The following is a 19,113-nucleotide window of genomic DNA, read 5'->3' as shown; positions in this document are numbered from 1 at the left end:
AACCCCTAAACCTAACAACCCGCTAACTTTATATTAAACTTACAATATCCCTTTTTTAAAATAAATAAAAACTTACATGTGAAATTAAAAAAAGTTTAAACTATATATTAAACTAACATTACTATTTTACCAAAATTAAAATAACTACAAATTAAATAAACTAAATTACACATTAAAAAACCTAACACTACTAAAAAAATAAATAAATCTACAATTCCAAAAAATAAAAAATACTAAATTACAAAAAATAAAAAAGACCTAAATTACAAAAAATAACAAACACTAAATTACGAAAATAACAAATGAATTCTTCAAAATAAAAACAATTACACCTAATCTAATAGCCCTATAAACCCCCCAAATACCCCCCCAGCCTACAATAAACTAACAATAGTCCTTAAAAGGGCATTTTGTAGGGCATTGCCCTAAAGAAATCAGCTCTTTTCCCTGTAAACAAATACAAAGACCCCCCAACAGTAAAACCCAAACCCCCAAAATAAAAAAACCTAACTCTGACAAAAACCTAAGCTACCCATTGCCCTGAAAAGGACATTTGTATGGGCATTGTTCTTAAAAGGGCATTCAGCTCTTTTTCATTGCCCTAATCTAAAAAAAACCCACCCCAAAGAAGAAGTTTAAAAAAAACCTAACACTAACCCCTGAAGATCCACTTACAATTTTTGAAGTCCGGACATCCAGGCGGCGAGAAGTCTTTATCCAGGCGGCGAGATCTTCATCCATCCAGGCATCTTCTATCTTCATCCTGGCAGCATCTTCTATATTCATCCCGGCAGCACAGAGCGGGTCATCCTCTCAAGACATCCGGCGCGGAGCATCCTCTTCAAACGTCGCCGCGGTACACAATCTTCAATGCAAGGTAGCCGTTTCAGAATGGCGTCCCTTGCATATCCTATTTGATTTTTGAAATTCAAATCAGCCAATAGGATGAGAGTGTAATGCTCGTGGGATACTCCTCTATCAGACCGAACTGGGCCAGTAGTCTTGTTATCCCGGTGTCAAACAGGAATGATAGGGAATATCCCAGAGCAGAGAAAGTTAGTAAGATGAGGAGGGCGGCACTCACTACAGGCAGGACAGTCCCCAGTGGCAACGGCAGAGCAGTCCAAGGCAAATCACTAGAATGGTCAGACAGGCAGAATTTTGCAACAGTAAAGCAGTCCAAGGGCAAACCACTTGAATGGTCAGGCAGGCAGGGTTCGGCAGCAAAAAGTCAATCCTGAACAACAGGGGTTAATAAGCAGAGTAGTCAGGGATACTCCTCTATTATACCGAACTCGGCCAATAGTCTTGTTATCCCAGCGTCAAGCTGGAATGATAGGGAATATCCCAGAGCAGAGAAAGTTAGTAAGATGAGGAGGGCGGCACTCACCACAAGAAGGACAGTCCCCAGCGTCAACGGCAGAGCAGTCCAAGACAAATCACTAGAATGGTCAGACAGGCAGGATTTGGCAACAGTAAAGCAGTCCAAGGTCACACCACTTGAATTGTCAGGCAGGCAGGGTTCGGCAGCAAAAAGTCAATCCTGAACAACAGGGGTTAATAAGCAGAGTAGTCAGGCAAACAGAGATCAGCAGCAGTATCAGTCCAGCAATTTAGGGGTTAAACAGGCAGAGTAGTCAGATAGGTAGGGTTCAGCAGCAGTATATCAATCCAGCAATTTAGGGGTTAAACAGACAGAGTAGTCAGACAGGCAGAGTTCAGCAGCAGTATATCAATCCAGCAATTCAGGGGTATAACATGCAGAGTAGTCGGACAGGCAGGGTTCAAACACATTAAGGCAATACAGAGTAGTAACAATCTATCACACCCAGGAGTACACAAAGTAACACATATACAGGACAGGATTAGAGAAGTTGTAGGTGAAAGGCCATTGATGGTAGCGAGAAAGGCTCCAAGTCTACAGGACAAATTGGTCAAAAGCCAATTTATTAGAGGACCGTCTAATTCAGATTGGCTAAGAAAGAATAAAGGTATAAAGGTAGCTTTCCATGTGGACATTGTGTCTAGTGTATACATAGGTACAGTACTAAACAATTTTCTGCTGTTGATCAAAGAGTATATGACATTAGATTTTTCTTCAATTGCAAATTGGAGGGGGTGATTTACCTCCTACAGTGTTTGTGCCCAGTCTTTTATGTTGGGAAAACCAAAAGAGTCATAAAGGACCGGGTACAGGAACACAGAGACGATATTCTCTTTTCAAGAGATACGAATGTGGCCAGACATTTTGCAACAACGCATAATGATAAGGTTCACTCCCTGAAATTTGTGATTATAGATAAGGGAATAACCTCCGGTCGTGGAGGAGATAATGACATTTGGCTTCAAAAAGAAGCCAAATGGATCTTTAGACTGGGGGCTAGGTCTCCTTTTGGGCTCAATGATAAGCTAGAATTTGCAAGCTTTCTTTAATTACATCTTTAATATGATATATCTATAGACTGAGTTGTTAAATGGAAGATAATTGTATATATGTATATATTTATGCAGTACGGTTTTAGATGAAAATATATATGTGATCATTTCAAAGTGAGTGCCATCAAAATGAAATTAAGCATAAGAAATAAGAAATATGTGAACTATGATTTACATATGCGTTAGGAATGATGCGTAAATTGTTGTAGTTAAAATAGCTTTAACAATGGGCAATGCTTCAATATACTAGCTTTTTGGGTGGTAATGTCCCCTTTTAAAATAATGGCAGAAAGGTATGGAAGCAATTACCTGAATGAAATCAGGTGCTATATACGAGTGAACTAATTATGCCCTGACCACGCTCCTGAGACACATATTCAATGTGGGGAGAAACGTGTGTTGGACCCATGTGTTTAAACGCTAATTACTGGTGTGAGTCAGCTATCACCAGTTTGTGGTTTGTAAAGAATATGGAACTGTGTAATTTCAAGTCTTCCATGATCCATCAGCCATTTGGAGAGACTCCTTGTCTGCCTGTTTGGCACTCTGCAGTAGTGTGACTACGTGGAAGCGCATATACATCAAGGACTACTACTTTCCTTTCCACTACGGTGGACATTTGCAGAAGTATAAAGTTTGAAAAGCTACCTAACAGAAGAATATCTTGTAATTGAAGAAGACGTGTGTTTTGAAAAAACACACTTATCTACCAGCTGAAAATGCTGTTGGCCCAATGAAGAGCGCCCTTGTTGCTTGGTGGAATCACTCACGGACGATTGTTTCAGAGAAGCTACTCCTCTACCATACATCACAACTGCTGGAGAGATGCTCAGCAGATGAGGTGAGGAGTGAGCAGTAAGTCTCAATGTCCGCAATTCATGAGGTATACCTCCGGAGGAGCCTGCAAGTATTCCAAATGACTGTGCATATTTTGTGACCTAGAGTGCAGCTTAGTCTGCGGTTCATGCTCTGCCCATAGAGATCCTGTTGAAATGTGTATTTGTCGTTATATGCTATGTACCAAGCTGATATTACTCTCTAGGGATACGTTTACTCTGCAAGCAAATGTATGTTTGCATTTAGTTATGTTTCCTTTGAGAATTGGTTTCCCATATGTGTGTTTATATGTCTTTTATTTCATGAAGTGCTATAGGCACTAACAGGTGGATTTGTGGTAGTTTTTTTGATAAATAAATTGATATTTGTTGTTAACATCCGTGTGCTGTTTCCTATACCTTTTCTGTCTAGGATAGTATTGTAGGTCCAAATATTCTTTCTTCCTTTTTGTGATAAATTGAAACTTATAATGGAAGCACCCCGGATTTTAAATTAAGCAGTATTAACTACTCTCTCTTTTTCATATTTGTTAAATTTGTAGTTATTTTAATATTTAGTATATAGTTATGTTAGTTTAATATATAAACTTAGTATTTTTTTATTTCAAGTTTTTAATTTATTTTAAGATAGGGATATTGTAATTTTAATTTAAAGTTAAGGGGTTGTTAGGTTTAGGGGTTTAAAAGTTTAATTAGGTTTTTTGCAAAGGTGGGGGACTGGCGGTTTTGGAGGTTAATAGGTTTATTTAGTGGCGGTGATGTGAGAGGTCAGAGGTTTAGGGGTTAATAACTTTATTTAGTGGTGGCGATGTCGGGGTGCAGGGGAATAGGGGTTTATAACTTTATTATAGTGACGCCGATGTCGGGGGAGCGGTCGGAATAGGGTGTTAATACAATGTTATTTAGTTGGCGGCGATGTCGGGGAGCGGCAGAATTAGGGATAATACATTTAATTTAGTGTTTGCGTTGTGGGAGGGATGTGGAATAGGGGTTAATAGGTAGTTTATGGGTGTTAATGTACTTTGTAACACTTTAGTTATGAATTTTGTTTAACAGTTTTGTTGTGCAAAATTCATAACTAATGGAGGCCCATTTATCAAGCACCGTATGGAGCTTGGGGCCCGTGTTTCTGGGGAGTCTTCAGACTCGCCAGAAAAAGGAAGTTATGAAGCAGTGGTCTAAAGGCCGCTGCTTCATAACCCTGTCCGCCTGCTCTGAGCAGGCGGACAGAGATTTGCCACGAGTCTGCAGGGGCCTGCGTTGCACCAGCAGCTCTTGTGAGCTGCTGGTGCAATGCTGAATACGGAGAGCATATTGCTCTCTGCATTCAGCGAGGTCTTGCCGACCTGATCCGCACTGTCGTTGATAATTTGGCCTCCTGGTCTAAGATAGCGGAACGGATCGTGTCAGTATAGGCTGGAACACAAGCATTTTCGCCTCACCGCACAACCTGTAATACCAGCGCTATGGAAATCCGACTCAAAAACCTATTTTTTTTAGTGTGGGACTGACTTTGCGTTACAGGCTAAAATGCTTGCGGTACAGCTATACTGACAAGACTCGTAATGGCTGCGTTCCGGTTTTTACGCTGATATGGCCATTTTTTCAGCATTAAAACCAGAACACAAAACTCGTAATCTAGGTGATAGCAAGTTGCTGCTATGAAGTATGTAACACAGTGGGAAAAATGCTGTGCTGTGCAGTCTAGTGGTTCTCCAAACACGACAGAGCTAGGGGTGTATAGCCCTCAGCTGTATGCTTTGACTATTTGTGATGGCAACAGTTTCCTTCCACAGGTAGCTCCCTCCTCACCATTTCCCATCCTCTGTTTTGCTTCCTCACTAGCATTCCCCACCGAGTATATTGTGGCTTGTAATAGCCTAACTTCTTGTAATGGTTGGTGGTCTAGAAAGCTCTAGAAATAAGGATGTGTTAATTCTTTTATTTGTAACCCTTTAAGGACACAGCTTTCAGTTTGCTCATCGTTTTATGACGGAAAAATTCCGTCATATGTCCTTAAGAGGTGACTAGTTGTTTTGTGTTTGCAATAAATAAAATAAAATTGTAATTTTGTACATTTGCCTACTATCAACCATGTGAAGGGAGGTGATGCATAATATCTATATCAAAATATTTTTAAAAAATATAAAAGCAACATGAAAATAAAAAAAATCTAAATAAAACTTTTATGATTCAGATAGGGCAGGGTTCTTCAAACCACAGGTCGAGAGAGTGTGTGCGTTTTGTATGAGAGTGTGTGTATGAGAGTGTGTGCATGAGTGTGTGTGTGTATGAGAGTGTGTGTGTGTGTATTAGAGTGTATGGTCTGTGTGTGTGTTGTATGAGAGTGTGTGTATGAGTGCGTGTGTGTTTTGTATGAGAGTGTGAGTATGAGTGTGTGTGTGTATAAGAGTGTGTGTTTGTATGAGAATGTGTGTATGAGAGTCTGTGTGTGAGTATGAGAGTGTGTATGAATGTGTGTGTGTGTGTGTGTGTAGTGAGAGAGTGTGTGTGTGTGTGTTTGAGAGAGTGTGTGTGTATGAGTGTGTGTGTGTATGAGATTGTGTGGTGTGTGTGTGTGTTTTGTATGAGAGTGTGTGTGTATGAGAGTCTGTGTGTGAGTATGAGAGTGTGTATGCATGTGTGTGTGTGTGTGTGTGTGTAGTGAGAGAGAGAGTGTGTGTGTGTGTGTGTATGAGAGTGTGTGTGTGTGTGAGAGAGAGAGAGTGTGTGTGTGTGTGTGTGTATGAGTCACACATTTGAGTCACTTTGTCAAAAATTGCATCCATCTTGTCATATATTACTTAAGAAATTTCAGACCAAGCATAAAAATAGGGGTGCAAAGGTATGTGGTATCACTTTCAAGAAAAGACACCCAGCGCCTATTGGTTTTGACCCCTAGCTCAGATAAATTGACCCCTAGTGGTCAGCTAACAAACAATCGAAATTTAAAATTATATATCCAAGCGCCAACAAAAGAGGCAGGGTCTTAGCTAAAATTAATTACTTATCACTATTTATTACAATGTTCATTCCATTTCTGGAAGAAAGTACATAAATTAAAAAGCAATGAAAATCAGTGACTGTTACAGTTTACTATTTCCAATTTTCTACCTTGGAGTCTCCAAGTGAATACAATTATTAAGTTATAACACTTATTATGGAATCTCCAATCTTATAAAATATAAGAATTTAAGTCGAGTATCACATATAAGTCAATATGAACCTTTCATTCCCTCATGGATCCATGTTCACAATCTAAAATAAGCTCACAGTAAAAAATGGAAATTGGGCTTTCACCTGTTTCCTTATTAAAATATATAGGATTTTAAGCTCACCCGCTAATGTGATAGCAGGGATTCTTAATACCCTAGATTTTGTCTATTGCTGGCAGTCTCTATTAAAAGGCTGACAACCACTAAGACATCGGCTTATCTCTTATAGTTTGCACAATAACATACACTCCTAATATCTGAGCGAGTGCCGCTATATCACAGCAGCTATCGCTATTTAATTTTCGTTACTTCTGGATATATATGTAACCGAAGCCTAGGCTCATTGATAGAGCCTAAGCACAGTATCTATGCTGCTGACAGATACACTAGTGTTTCCAGCGGGTGGCTACTATTCAAATCGCCGAGATACAGGTAGTGACTGAATAACTATACAAAATTAACCCAGTGCATTCAAATTTTAAAATCAACAAAATTAACAAAATTAGTGCTAACCTCTAAAATTTTGTGTCAAACTTTACAAAAGAATATGTGAATAAGGTGATTTCTTGTGATTACTCACTCCTTTAAACATGTGTTTAACATTCAAAATTGCAAATCTTATAACTTAAAAATACGCAAATCTTATAGCTCTGAAAACGCTATTTCTGTGAAAGAATATGTTAGCAATACAATCCAAGTGGTAGTAAATATAATGATACCGTGAAAAGGTTAATATGAAACCGTTAATAATTAAATCCTAAAAAGTCTATATACAGTGTCTCTTCAGTATTTAGTGCGGCTCACCATATTGCCTTGAAATTTCAAATAAAACCAATGTCAAATGATTAGACCTTAGTCTTCAATAACTTCGGTATGTCCCCAGATGATGTTAATTCCCCGGACCAGTGGAGTTGCCAATCCTCCTTTTCAGTTTGTTTATGTGTGTGTCTGTAATGGTGTGCGGCTCAGTTTCTTAGCTTCCCAGGTGTTTATAATGCTGCACGACTGATCCCTCTGTTAAAACAGATAAAAACAATAGTGTAGATTGCAAATATCAGTCCTAATGTAAGAAATACACTCACCAGCCAACGCGTTTTGGTCGTAAATCGACCTTTCTCAAGACTGGTTTTTGGTCACAAACAAAGGTGTTCTTATACCTCTTTCATCCTGACCTTAATTTTGGTCCCGGAAGTGTTTGTCATAATCCCTTCGGTTTTTATTAAATGTTTTGTTTGTCGCTTTGTCTATAATCGACTCTTTCTTAGCTTCTATTACTCTCTACATTTTCCTTTATTTGTTCTGATTATTTATTTTCATGTTTTACTGTATTGAGGTCTTTGGTTTCTTGTTTTACTGTCTCGTTTTTTGGTCTTTTCTATTGGCTAGTCGGAGTTCCTTTTGTGTTACGTAATTGGCCAGTTTCTGTGGGTGTGTGGTTTTCAATACTCCCTATTGGTTGTAGCTTATAGCTTCAGTTGGTGATATTAAGCCTTTCAAATATTTTATTAGTTTATCGATCGCTTCTTACTCTTTTATTTTCTTTTGATTTGTGTAATCCTAATATTTATCTTTAATTAAAGTATCCCAATTTCTAATCTTTTAGAACTTTATAATTCGTCAAATTCTGGGCGTGTAGGGTTTTTGATCATCCCCATTGGTTGTGGTATCATGCTTATGTTGGAGGTGTGCATTTTATCTCTTTTCTTATTGGAATAGCCTACTTAAGGATCTTATCCGAGTTTTCAAAACCCCTTTAGACTAGTGTCGTTATTTTTCAGCAGGTATATTAATACCCTTATACATACATTCTCATTAAGATTTTAATCACCGCTTTTTCTTGCAGGCTTTCCTTTCTCTACCTCACTATGATTCTTATATTCGAACGCTTCTCTCTTTGTTTTTAATGTATGACAGATATCAATTTTTATACATATATAAATGTGAAAACTGGATTGTACTTCACTTTTCTATTAGAGATTCAGTGAGTGGCAATCCTATATTTGCTTGTATGTCTAAGCGAATCTTACTCTGCTTTACTTAGTTAATACTTATACACTTTCTGTATTATTAACTCCTTCTATATCGCCCTCCTTTGATCTTCATTAGTGTCATTCTATTCTTCGTTGTTCCTAACTTATCTTATTTATTTGTTACAGCGTTTTCCAAATCTAATTCCCTTTTTCCTAATATTTTCTTACTTTGTGTTATACAATGTGATATAATATATGTTATATATTTTCTCATGGTGGTTTCTCAGGGGCCCGGAAACAATTCCCATTATCTTGGTAAATTAAATTGTATGGTTTTCCATTTCTGGAGGAATAAGAATTGTTGGTTTATCATAAGTGTAGAGTACAAAAATGAAAAGAATTTTTAAAATGAAAAGAATTTTTAAAATATATATATAGAGAAAATATATATATATATAACAATGGACTTCTAGTGAAAATCCACTTTGCACAGCTTTTGTTTTCATTTTTTCTGTGCAATTTCCACTATTCAGTTGTTGTTATTTTACAAACCATAAATGTGTTCAGTCTTATGTTTTTTATAAAGACTAAACAGGGCCACTAATTTTCATAGAGGGACCATATTTTATGAGGGGTTCTTTCTTAAAGTTCTTATATATCATGTTTATATATCATGTTTAGATATTATACTGTATGCCTTAAACGGACTACTGGGATTAAATCATATTCTTCTAATTTCAGAATCGTCTTGTAGTTGTTTTGTTTTCAATTGTTATTAAAGATAAATTACTTTTTTGAAAAAATCAAAAAGAATTTTTGGAATAACATTTTCCATGTAATGTATAGGTCAGATCTTATCTTATGGAGACATTCCTTTTTATTTTATTTAAAGACAAGTTTGTTGGTTTGAAAGATGAGGGTTCCTTTTGTTCCAATTTTCTGGATGTCTTTCCTGTATGGGTATCTGCATTTTGGGTTTCTTCAGTGAAGGTTTCTTGTGGATGTCTTTCCTGTATGGGTATCTGCATTTTGGGTTTCCTCAGTGAAGGTTTTAAGATCAATTTTCCATGTTTTTTTCACCTTTTTTCAAGAATTATAGACCATTAACATTTTACATTTAGGGTTTGTTAATGATGTTAAATCAATTTTCTTTTTCACAGAGGTTATTATGTTGTTACATTTAGAATTTGTGTGTTTTAGGTTAGATTCCAAAGATGGGACAAGTCCTCTTTATTGTTTAACTCTCTTGGGTATAGGCAGTCCATATGGAAGATCCATTTTGATTCTTCTATCAGAAGTCTTCTTTCGTGATCACCTCCTCTCCAATTTTTGTGAACCTTTTTTATTCTTATATATTTCAAAGATTTTACTTCTCCATGGTGTTTTTCAAAGAAATGGTTATATAGGGGGGTTTCTTTGCTTAGCTTCTCAATACAGAGAAGGTGTTCACGTATTCGGTCCTTCAACTGTCTGGACGTCTGTCCAACATATTGTAATCCACATGGACATTGGAGTAGATAAATGACATTCCTATCGTGGCATCGGATCAGTTCTTCTATTTTATATTTTTGTGTGTTGTGATTGGATTGGAATTCGGTAGTTTTTATTCCACTTTTACATGCTTTACATGTATGACATGGAAAAAATCCTTTCACCATCTTCCCAAACGGGTCCTTAATTGTTGGCAATTTCTTCTTTTGCGTGCTAGGTGCCAATCTATTTTTTAAATTGTTGGCCCTTCGGTATACAAAAATTGGTTTTTCTGGGAGTTTTTCTCCTAAGATGTCATCGTCTTTCAATATACTCCAATGTTTCCTGTAGATGTCTTCAATTATTCGGCAGTTTTGACTGTATTCTGTTATTAGTGGAACCTTTACCATATTTTCATCATTTGTTGTCAACCTTTCTTTGTATTTAGTGAGGTTTCTTCTTTCCACTGTTCTTACTTCTTCTATTCTTTGATCTAATACTTCTTCGTTGTAACCTCTGTCTAGAAACTTGGCCTTAATAGTCTGGGCTTGTTCCTCCCATTTCAAGGGATCGGAACAGTTCTTTTTCTTCCTAAGGAGTTGCCCTTTTGGGATGTTCCTTTTCCAGTTGTTATGATGACAGCTTTTTTGGTGGACATAATTGTTACTGTCCACCTTCTTGAAGAATGTAGATGTCTCTATCTTCCCTTCCTTCACTTCTATGTTTAAATCCAGATATGTCAATGTTGTTTGACTCCATTCATACGTAAAATGTAGATTAACATCATTCTTATTCATGATGCTGATAGTGTATTCCAGATCTTCTTGTGACCCTCTCCATATTAATATGATGTCATCAATATATCAGCGGTAGAGAAACTTGTCTATAGAACTTGCCATTGTTACAAAAGTAATTGTGATTCACTATATAGTGGATACTATCCAAAATAAAATCACATTGATTAGATGGAATTTCTGTGTCCTTCTCTAAATAGAATTTTACAGCCTTCAACCCCTCATTATGGGGTATGCTGGTATACAGCGCGGTGACATCACACGTTACCAGGATGAAATTACTTTCACATTTTAGATCTTCAAGAAGATTGATTATTTGAGTAGAGTCCCTTAAGTAGGATGGGCGCTCTTTAACATGCCGTTGTAGATGTTTAAATGATAAAGACTATATCTATATAAATGTAAAATTTCCAAGAACACCAATCATATACCATCTTCCAAAGATTCACAAAAATCTAAACAAGCCATCCGGAAGACCAATAATATCAGGGATTGGTTCCTTAAGTAGTAATCTGTCTGAATATGTGGACAGACATCTACAACGGCATGTTAAAGAGCGCCCTTCCTACTTAAGGGACTCTACTCAAATAATCAATCTTCTTGAAGATCTAAAATGGGAAAGTAATTTCATCCTGGTAACGTGTGATGTCACCACGCTGTATACCAGCATACCCCATAATGAGGGGTTGAAGGCTGTAAAATTCTATTTATAGAAGGACACAGAAATTCCATCTAATCAATGTGATTTTATTTTGGATAGTATCCACTATATATTGAATCACAATTACTTTTGTAACAATGGCAAGTTCTATAGACAAGTTTGTGGTACGGCGATGGGAACCAGGTTCGCGCCCAGCTATGCCAATCTCTATATGGCTAAATGGGAAGAGATATTCTGGGAATCCTGTCCGGCGGGCGCGGACTTGGTTCTCTACCGCCGATATATTGATGACATCATATTAATATGGAGAGGGTCACAAGAAGATCTGGAATACACTATCAGCATCATGAATAAGAATGATGTTAATCTACATTTTACGTATGAATGGAGTCAAACAACATTGACATATCTGGATTTAAACATAGAAGTGAAGGAAGGGAAGATAGAGACATCTACATTCTTCAAGAAGGTGGACAGTAACAATTATGTCCACTAAAAAAGCTGTCACCATAACAACTGGAAAAGGAACATCCCAAAAGGGCAACTCCTTAGGATGAAAAAGAACTGTTCCGATCCCTTGAAATGGGAGGAACAAGCCCAGACTATTAAGGCCAAGTTTCTAGACAGAGGTTACAACGAAGAAGTATTAGATCAAAGAATAGAAGAAGTAAGAACAGTGGAAAGAAGAAACCTCACTAAATACAAAGAAAGGTTGACAACAAATGATGAAAATATGGTAAAGGTTCCACTAATAACAGAATACAGTCAAAACTGCCGAATAATTGAAGACATCTACAGGAAACATTGGAGTATATTGAAAGACGATGACATCTTAGGAGAAAAACTCCCAGAAAAACCAATTTTTGTATACCGAAGGGCCAACAATTTAAAAAATAGATTGGCACCTAGCACGCAAAAGAAGAAATTGCCAACAATTAAGGACCCGTTTGGGAAGATGGTGAAAGGATTTTTTCCATGTCATACATGTAAAGCATGTAAAAGTGGAATAAAAACTACCGAATTCCAATCCAATCACAACACACAAAAATATAAAATAGAAGAACTGATCCGATGCCACGATAGGAATGTCATTTATCTACTCCAATGTCCATGTGGATTACAATATGTTGGACAGACGTCCAGACAGTTGAAGGACCGAATACTTGAACACCTTCTCTGTATTGAGAAGCTAAGCAAAGAAACCCCCCTATATAACCATTTCTTTGAAAAACACCATGGAGAAGTAAAATCTTTGAAATATATAGGAATAAAAAAGGTTCACAAAAATTGGAGAGGAGGTGATCACGAAAGAAGACTTCTGATAGAAGAATCGAAATGGATCTTCCATATGGACTGCCTATACCCAAGAGGGTTAAACAATAAAGAGGACTTGTCCCATCTTTGGAATCTAACCTAAAACACACAAATTCTAAATGTAACAACATAATAACCTCTGTGAAAAAGAAAATTGATTTAACATCATTAACAAACCCTAAATGTAAAATGTTAATGGTCTATAATTCTTGAAAAAAGGTGAAAAAAAACATGATCTTAAAACCTTCACTGAGGAAACCCAAAATGCAGATACCCATACAGGAAAGACATCCACAAGAAACCTTCACTGAAGAAACCCAAAATGCAGATACCCATACAGGAAAGACATCCAGAAAATTGGAACAAAAGGAACCCTCATCTTTCAAACCAACAAACTCTTCTTTAAATAAAATAAAAAGGAATGTCTCCATAAGATAAGATCTGACCTATACATTACATGGAAAATGTTATTCCAAAAATTCTTTTTGATTTTTTCAAAAAAGTAATTTATCTTTAATAACAATTGAAAACAAAACAACTACAAGACGATTCTGAAATTAGAAGAATATGATTTAATCCCAGTAGTCCGTTTAAGGCATACAGTATAATATCTAAACATGATATATAAACATGATATATAAGAACTTTAAGAAAGAACCCCTCATAAAATATGGTCCCTCTATGAAAATTAGTGGCCCTGTTTAGTCTTTATAAAAAACATAAGACTGAACACATTTATGGTTTGTAAAATAACAACAACTGAATAGTGGAAATTGCACAGAAAAATGAAAACAAAAGCTGTGCAAAGTGGATTTTCACTAGAAGTCCATTGTTATATATATATATATTTTCTCTATATATATATTTTAAAAATTCTTTTCATTTTAAAAATTCTTTTCATTTTTGTACTCTACACTTATGATAAACCAACAATTCTTATTCCTCCAGAAATGGAAAACCATACAATTTAATTTACCAAGATAATGGGAATTGTTTCCGGGCCCCTGAGAAACCACCATGAGAAAATATATAACATATATTATATCACATTGTATAACACAAAGTAAGAAAATATTAGGAAAAAGGGAATTAGATTTGGAAAACGCTGTAACAAACAAATAAGATAAGTTAGGAACAACGAAGAATAGAATGACACTAATGAAGATCAAAGGAGGGCGATATAGAAGGAGTTAATAATACAGAAAGTGTATAAGTATTAACTAAGTAAAGCAGAGTAAGATTTGCTTAGACATACAAGCAAATATAGGATTGCCACTCACTGAATCTCTAATAGAAAAGTGAAGTACAATCCAGTTTTCACATTTATATATGTATAAAATTGATATCTGTCATACATTAAAAACAAAGAGAGAAGCGTTCGAATATAAGAATCATAGTGAGGTAGAGAAAGGAAAGCCTGCAAGAAAAAGCGGTGATTAAAATCCTAATGAGAATGTATGTATAAGGGTATTAATATACCTGCTGAAAAATAACGACACTAGTCTAAAGGGGTTTTGAAAACTCAGATAAGATCCTTAAGTAGGCTATTCCAATAAGAAAAGAGATAAAATGCACACCTCCAACATAAGCATGATACCACAACCAATGGGGATGATCAAAAACCCTACACACCCAGAATTTGACGAATTATAAAGTTCTAAAATATTAGAAATTGGGATACTTTAATTAAAGATAAATATTAGGATTACACAAATCAAAAGAAAATAAAAGAGTAAGAAGCGATCGATAAACTAATAAAATATTTGAAAGGCTTAATATCACCAACTGAAGCTATAAGCTACAACCAATAGGGAGTATTGAAAACCACACACCCACAGAAACTGGCCAATTACGTAACACAAAAGGAACTCTGACTAGCCAATAGAAAAGACCAAAAAACGAGACAGTAAAACAAGAAACCAAAGACCTCAATACAGTAAAACATGAAAATAAATAATCAGAACAAATAAAGGAAAATGTAGAGAGTAATAGAAGCTAAGAAAGAGTCGATTATAGACAAAGCGACAAACAAAACATTTAATAAAAACCGAAGGGATTATGACAAACACTTCCGGGACCAAAATTAAGGTCAGGATGAAAGAGGTATAAGAACACCTTTGTTTGTGACCAAAAACCAGTCTTGAGAAAGGTCGATTTACGACCGAAACGCGTTGGCTGGTGAGTGTATTTCTTACATTAGGACTGATATTTGCAATCTACACTATTGTTTTTATCTGTTTTAACAGAGGGATCAGTCGTGCAGCGTTATAAACACCTGGGAAGCTAAGAAACTGAGCCGCACACCATTACAGACACACACATAAACAAACTGAAAAGGAGGATTGGCAACTCCACTGGTCCGGGGAATTAACATCATCTGGGGACATACCGAAGTTATTGAAGACTAAGGTCTAATCATTTGACATTGGTTTTATTTGAAATTTCAAGGCAATATGGTTAGCCGCACTAAATACTGAAGAGACACTGTATATAGACTTTTTAGGATTTTATTATTAACGGTTTTATATTAACCTTTTCACGGTATCATTATATTTAATACCACTTGGATTGTATTGATAACAGATTCTTTCACAGAAATAGCGTTTTCAGAGCTATAAGATTTGCGTATTTTAAAGTTATAAGATTTGCAATTTTGAATGTTAAACACATGTTTAAAGGAGTGAGTAATCACAAGAAATCACCTTATTCACATATTCTTTTGTAAAGTTTGACACAAAGTTTTAGAGGTTAGCACTAATTTTGTTCATTTTGTTGATTTTAAAATTTGAATGCACTGGGTTAATTTTGTATAGTTATTCAGTCACTACCTGTATCACGGCGATTTGAATAGTAGCCACCCGCTGGAAACACTAGTGTATCTGTCAGCAGCATAGATACTGTGCTTAGGCTCTTAGGCTTCGGTTACATATATATCCAGAAGTAACGAAAATTAAATAGCGATAGCTGCTGTGATATAGCGGCACTCGCTCAGATATTAGGAGTGTATGTTATTGTGCAAACTATAAGAGATAAGCCGATGTCTTAGTGGTTGTCAGCCTTTTAATAGAGACTGCCAGCAATAGACAAAATCTAGGGTATTAAGAATCCCTGCTATCACATTAGCGGGTGAGCTTAAAATCCTATATATTTTAATAAGGAAACAGGTGAAAGCCCAATTTCCATTTTTTACTGTGAGCTTATTTTAGATTGTGAACATGGATCCATGAGGGAATGAAAGGTTCATATTGACTTATATGTGATACTCGACTTGAATTCTTATATTTTATAAGATTGGAGATTCCATAATAAGTGTTATAACTTAATAATTGTATTCACTTGGAGACTCCAAGGTAGAAAATTGGAAATAGTAAACTGTAACAGTCACTGATTTTCATTGCTTTTTAATTTATGTACTTTCTTCCAGAAATGGAATGAACATTGTAATAAATAGTGATAAGTAATTAATTTTAGCTAAGACCCTGCCTCTTTTGTTGGCGCTTGGATATATAATTTTAAATTTCGATCGTATGTGGTATCACTGCACTGGGCCTTGGGGAAAAAGTTTGAAGAACCCTAAGATAGAACATGCAATTTTAAACAACTATCCAGTTTTTTTCTATTATTAAATATGCTTTATTCTCTTTGTATTCTTTGTTAACGTGTATACCTAGGTAGACTGAGGTGCAGCAATGCGCTACTGGGAGATAGTTGCTGATTGGTGGCCACATATATATGCCTCTTGTCATTGGCTTTCTCAAAGTAGTAAATTGCTGTTCCCTTAACAAAGGATACAAATAGAATTAAGAAAATTTAATAACAGTATTAAATCAGGATTTTTTTTTTTAATTTGTAAGATCAATCTACATCTTGAAAAAAACATTTGGGTTTTATGTCTCTGTAAAAATGTGTCAGAACACAACTGACACACAAATTTTTTTTTTTTTGTGGAATTTAGCGTGACACCCAGCTTATTTTGACTTTACAGCATTCACACTGAAACTCAAGAAAAAAAATGGAATATAAGCAGTAACACATTTTATAAATGCTATCTTTGCTGCAAGGCAATAAAAAATTGTGTATAACATAATAAAAAATATTTAGATAGTGTTGTAGCACAAACAGATTAAACAAAGACTCAAATATAAGATAAGCTCATTTAAAACTGGCTATGGCCTGTGCCAGCCATTATGCTGATTTGACTGACTCTGCATGCTAATTTGAGCGAGAATGTGTTAATTTACTTATGTAGTTGCCAAATATAATCTAGTATGCACAAAAGGAAGCGCGTTACACTGGAAAAGCTGAATATAAATTAAAGAATAGATTTTGCTTTGTAAAAAAATAGTACAATGTACAACTTAATTTGATTTATTTTTTAAAATAAACCCATTGTTGTGCTGGCTGATCATGTTCAATTACTATGTACTGTATATTAGATTAAACATAGTTTTGCTCTCTGTGATGGACCGCCTGGTACCCCGAATGAGTACCCCTGTCAGAACACTTCCCTTGTCCTCAACATCCCTTTATCCAGAGCAATAGCTCCTGGTATCTCCCTTTGACTGCAGTCTAAAGTTACTTACATCACATATCTCCCCCTTTGGAAGGAGACTAATACAGGAGGAGCACCCAGACTGGATGACTTTGAACTTAGTCTGTAGATCCATTTCCCCCGATGCCTGCCCGTATCCACACAGTACCCCAAACAAATTGTCCTAAACAGAGCATCACTCACCCGGCGACCTCTGCCTCTCTCATAGAACACACTCGCTGCTGGGGGAAGTGCCCAATGTCGCTTCTCCCTGGAGTCCTTTCAGTCACTGGAGAGAAGACGGGGTGGCTGGGCTCACTCCAACATGCTGTTGTGGATCTGGGCCAACTGCCCAGCATCCCTGGAGAATACAAGTGGAGACTGTAGTCCCATCCACTTGTACTGGATAGGAATCTCCCATTGCTTGCGGAGAGAGGCCAACATCTCTCGGTACCAATGCCAGCTCCTCCACTGGGATCGCTGCATGCTCCTACGGTCCCTCTGCAGCTCGAAGTCCCATATCGGAACTTCCCACTTAGGGGTATCTGATCCCAGCATCTCAGCTGTCCGAATATTCAGATACCTGGTGATCTGCTTCACCACCTCGGCGTACATTACCCAGACTGCTGCTTCGGATGAGTTTGCTCCATAGATTGACAACCTTCTCCGTACTATGCTGTGGAATTTTACCTCCGCATTATCCATATTCGTCTAGCTGCGAACCTTCACTGGCTGCCATTGACACATCTTTGTAGTGCTACTTAGGGACCGATAGCTAGGCAGCACATCCCTCCAACCTAGCTTGTCCTGTGCAGAAACAGGTTTTTTAAGGTGGATCAGAACTTGCTGCATTTGCCATAGGAGCTCCGCTTCCATAGCTGCGGGTGACAGTGCCACTCCTCCTCTGTCAGCAGGACAAGAAATCAATCCCAGCGCTTGCCACCAAATGTGACGGACCGCCCAGTACCCCGAATGAGTATCTCCATGAGAACACTTACCTTGTCCTGGACATCCCTTTATCCAGAGCAATAGCTCCTGGTATCTCCCTTTGATTGCAGTCTAAAGTTATAGAGCTGAACAGAACTGAGGTAACACTCAGGGGTCTGAACACAAAATAAACACTTAATTTAAAAGCAGCACACAAATTTATGCACCCTGACATTCCAGAGTCACAGAGCTTCAGCATACAGAGGGAATTTGTTAAACAGTTAAGCAAACACTTGAACAATACATGAAACCTCTAACAATTGTCTATTCACAGGTAAAACAGATTAACAAATCAAGTTAATTAACTAGGGAAGAAAGTTTACTTAGACAATCTGATTTTGGGCAGTCTAGTTAACATAATCACACAGGAACACAATCAGTTTACCCAGACAGACTCCTTAGACACAATCAGATCTGAAACGTAAATAAAAAACAAAATGTATGCTCTCCTGATAAAAAAAATTATTTCTGGATATGGTGAGTCCACGGCTTGAGTAATTACTGTTGGGAATATCTCTCCTGGCCAGCAGGAGGAGACAAAGAGCACCACAATTAAACTGCTAAGTATCACTCCCTTACCCACAACCCCCAGTCATTCAATTGAAGGGAAATGGAGGAAAAGGAGTAACACAAGGTGTAGATAGAGGTGCCGGAGGTTATAGTCAAAAGAACAACTGTCTTAAAATAAAGGGTGGGGCCATGGACTCACCATTTACGGAAAGGAATACATTTATCAGGTAAAAGCATACATTTTGTTTTTCTTTCCTAAGATATGGTGAGTCCACAGCTTGAGTTATTACAGTTGGGAACCAATACCCAAGCTAGAGGACACGGATAAATAGGGAGGGACAAGACAGGCAGTCCTAAACAGAAGGCACCACCGCTTGAAGAACCTTTCT

General features: G+C 36.8%; 1 pseudogene; it reads left to right on the top strand.

Annotated features, from left to right (window-relative positions):
• Window positions 1-11,935: 11,935 nt before the first annotated feature.
• The window catches only part of LOC128652454 (uncharacterized), a 43,660-nt pseudogene continuing 36,482 nt past the window's right edge, over window positions 11,936-19,113 (top strand).

This window comes from Bombina bombina, chromosome 3, assembly GCF_027579735.1.
Source record: "Bombina bombina isolate aBomBom1 chromosome 3, aBomBom1.pri, whole genome shotgun sequence".
NCBI lineage: Eukaryota > Metazoa > Chordata > Amphibia > Anura > Bombinatoridae > Bombina > Bombina bombina.
This window is presented reverse-complemented; position numbering and strand designations above follow the sequence as displayed.